Source organism: Octopus bimaculoides, chromosome 24, assembly GCF_001194135.2.
Source record: "Octopus bimaculoides isolate UCB-OBI-ISO-001 chromosome 24, ASM119413v2, whole genome shotgun sequence".
Classification (NCBI taxonomy): Eukaryota; Metazoa; Mollusca; class Cephalopoda; order Octopoda; family Octopodidae; genus Octopus; species Octopus bimaculoides.
In genome coordinates, this window is record NC_069004.1 from 31,092,424 (window position 1) to 31,096,759 (window position 4,336).

The window sequence follows — 4,336 nt, forward strand, 5'->3', positions numbered from 1 at the left end:
GTATCTAAGAGGTACCACCACGCTGAAAAATAGCAGTCAAATCCTGACTCTAAAACCACAATAAATTGTGGTTTTAGAGTCAGGATTTGACTGCTATTTTTCAGCGTGGTGGTACCTCTTAGATACCCTGTATTATAATTTATATATATATATATATATACACACACATATATATACATTTATTTATATATATGTATATATACACATACATATATGCATATATATATATACATATATATACACACATGTACACATATATACATATATATATGCACACATGCATACATATATACAAACATACATATACATATATATACATATATATGAATATATATGCACGCAAATAAAATGAGGTGTTTTTTACATTTGAGATGTGTATGAGTGTGTACATTTACACATACATTTATAATTAGCCTCTATGTCTGTCTATATACCTATCTCTTGTCTGTTTCTCAAAATTTGTCACAGTGAACTGTGAGAACCATAACCATCCTCCAAGAATGGACAAAGGTTGAGCAAGAGACTAGCAACCATTTTCCTTTTTCTCATGAAAACCATCTCAAAGAAACAGTCTAAGAATACCTTGGTGTACAACACTTCACGAAATAATAACAGAAGGGCAGACCCCCTCATTGAATTTGTCCCTCTTGGAAACAGTGAGATATGACTTGAGGGAAATGTTTGCTGCTGTTTCTAACAAACTGAGAAGTATTATGTTGATTCACTTTCTAAATCACTTCAGTGGTTGGCTTGTTGGATTGGCTCAGTGACTTCATTTTCATCCGGCATCGAGTACACTTTTCCTTTTTTAGTTATGTGCTCATGGCAATCACCCCTTCCTCAAATAAACACTTATCTCTCTCACTCTTGGCCTCACTCTCTCTCTGCCTGACTCTTTCTCTCTGTCTCTCACTCTCACCACATCCTGCTTACTGGCCTGTCCTCATTTCTAACATCAAAAGCTCCAGCTTTTTTTGTGACACAAACCTGTCCATGATTTTTCGACTTCTTGGCTTACAAGGGAGTATAACCAAATACTACCCATTACAAAATAAATAAATTAATTAATTAATAATAATAAATGATAATAATAATGATAAATGCCCTGATGCAGTACCAGACAGTGGCTCTCATGGCTTTTGATCTTAATTGATTGGAAGTGTTATCATGTACATTGTTTTGTCTTGGTATAAAAGATGGGCTACAGCAAATATTCTGCTCAATACCAATGCTTTGATGCAGTACTAGGCACTAGTTCTCATGGCTTCTGATCTTAACTGATCTGAAGTGTTATCATGTACATGTTTTTCTTGGTATAAAACCATGGGCCAGAACAAATATTCTGCTCAGTATCAGATTTGCTTGTCAGTTATTTGACCATAACCAGTTGAGCATGTCTCTTGGTGGTTAATATGTGCATCTCTGATCATGAGCAGAAGTAGTGGGGGAGCATCATATCCATGTGTTGAGAGGAATTCTTTGGAGCTTGAATAATTCACCTCTGGATTTTCGTTCAACATCCTTAAGCAACCTTTATTAGGGACCTTTTCAGTGGGATGGGCCACTTAAAGAAAATTCTAACTGGGCCCCACCTGCAAGGTCATGCATTGCTATTCTTGATACAAGATCACCATGTCACACACATATGGTTGTGATGCATATTCCTGGTGTGCACTTATCAGACAGGTAGTCATGATGGCTATACTGGATTTCGTATATTTGTACCCCGGTGTCACTTTGATGGCATGCACTCAATAATAATAATAATAATTTCAAATTTTGGCACAAGGAATTTCAAGGGTGAGTCCATTACATTGACCCCAGTGATCAACTGGTATTTATTCTATTGACTCCAAGAGGATGAGAGGCAAAGTCTACCTTGGTGGAATTTGCACTCTGAATGTAAAGACACATGGAATGCTGCTAAGCATTTTCTGTGGCATTGCTAATAATAATCGTTTCAAATTTTGGCACAAAGCTGGGGACGTAAACACACCATCATTGGTTGTCAAGCGATGGTGGGGGAACACATGCATACATACACACACAACAGGTTTCTTTCTGTTTTCGTCTACCAAATCCACTCACAAGGCTTTTGTCAGTTGTGTATTTCTTTCAATTAATTTTAAATATAACAAAGATTTTAGTAAAATAACTTAGTTATCATTAAGCTAGGGTTAGGAATATAAATTGTGACTAAGGTTTGGTGGAAGATTTTAATTCAGAACTTTTGAAAACAAGACATTTGTACTACAGAGCCAGTGACAGTTTCAGCCAGGTTGGTAACGAAAGGGTTAAGAGAAGCTATTTAAGAAAGAAAGAATGATTTTATTGCTGTTGAGGTCATCTTCACCTTTCATATCTTCAACATCAATACTAATGGGACCTGTGGAAATTCCACAGAGTAAAAATGATTAATAATTGTAAGCTGATTACATTGACCCCAGTCCTCAGCACATCTCTCTTGCTATTCTCCAGGGCAACGCCTTTTCCATTTTGTCTGCTGGGGCCATGAGAAATGTGTCTATATTGTGAGTGGATCTGGTGGACAGAGATCACATGGCTCAGTGGTTAGAGCGTGGGGCTCACAATTATGTGGTAGTGAGTTTGATTTCAGGATTGGGCTGTGTGTTGTGTTCTTGAGCAAGACACTTTATCTCATGTTGCTCCAGTTCACTCAGCTGTAAAAATGAGTTGCGATGTCACTGGTGCCAAGCTGCAACAGTCTTTGCCTTTCCCTCGAATAACATCCGTGGTGTGGAGAGAGGAGGCTTGTATGCATGGGCGACTGCTAGTCTTCCATAAAACAACCTTGCCCGGACTTGTACCGTGGAGGGAAACTTCCTAAATGCAATCCTAATGTTATTTATGACCATGAGATTATATATACATATACATACGTATATATATATATTATAGTGGGATAGGCCGGTTTGTGGGGTTACCCTGGGTTTCTCAGGTTAACTCCATAAACCGGCCTACCCCACTATAATATTAACCCTTCTACATCTTCTCCTGGATTTATGTATTTTTACAAACTATATATATATATATCATCATCATCATCATCATCGTTTAACGTCCGCTTTCCATACTGGCATGGGTTGGACGATTTGTCTGAGGACTGGCAAACCAGATGGCTGCACCAGGCTCCAGTTTGATCTAGCAGAGTTTCTACAGCTGGATGCTCTTCCTAATGCCAACCACTCTGAGACTGTAGTGAGTGCTCTTACGTGCCACCGGCACGAGGGCCAGTCAGTATATATATATATATATATATATATATACTGATTGAAACTATCCTTTTTATCAACCTTGAATTAATGAAACGCAAAGTCGACCTTCACAGAATTTGAACTCAAAACGTAAAGATGGCTGGAATGCTGCTGTGCAGAAACGATTCTGCCAGCTTGTTGCTTTTAGATTTCAATACATCATTAACATAGAACATCCACCAACCGTATTGCCGACTGGTAGAGGACAGTGAGTTCCTGACAACAATGACAACACCCTTCTAGTTTATTTTTCTTTCTTATATTTTTCTTTAAAGACATTTTAATTATGTGAGTCCAAGATACACGATGTTTGAATAAAAGACTGGGATGGTCTCAACTAGAATACCATTATTCATAGCAATTTGGTTGGATCTGGGTTGATTGAGTTAAACAGTAACATCCACAGACATTTAGTTCATTTAACGGAGGAGTGTCTTGTGGTCTTGTTACCGTATGCATATGTGTATTCTCTGTCAAACTGCTCTGGACTTAATGTTCTGTTTATTTTACTTCAGAAGGAGATATTTCATTTTTGCACTTTAAATCTGTTTGACAACATTCCTTAATTTCATCCTCAGGGAGGATGGTAAATTTAATCCCTTCTTCTCAAAACTGCTCGCCTTGTGTTTCTTAAATTTATAAGTCATGGCCTTCCTCTACAACATGGGAAATTATCCAGCACACATGGCTCTCTGTCAATTCTTTGGGTGTGTATGTTTTAAGTATTGTAAATTACAAATCTACAAATAGATAATCAGCTGTAGAAGCTCTGCCAGATCAGATTGGAGCCTGGTGCAGCCATCTGGTTCGCCAGTCCTCAGTCAAATTACAAATAGATGAGATATTTTTTGTTATTTTCCCCCAAGCTTTTTTTCCCCTCAGATTTATATTTATATATATATAATAAAAAATGGTGTTAGGCAGTTTTATTGGATGAATTCCAGACATTTAAAATATATCTGAAGAAAAAAAAAAAATCTTGAAGAAAGCCAAAACTGAGAAATTATGAAAACATGGAATCTGTACCTCACTTCTCTCTTAATTCACAATGCTTAAAATAT

General features: G+C 37.2%; 1 protein-coding gene across 1 annotated transcript in view; it reads left to right on the forward strand.

Annotated features, from left to right (window-relative positions):
- LOC106876412 (serine/threonine-protein kinase pelle) overlaps positions 1-4,336 on the forward strand; it is a 73,816-nt gene that overhangs the window by 11,444 nt on the left and 58,036 nt on the right. The window lies entirely within an intron of this gene.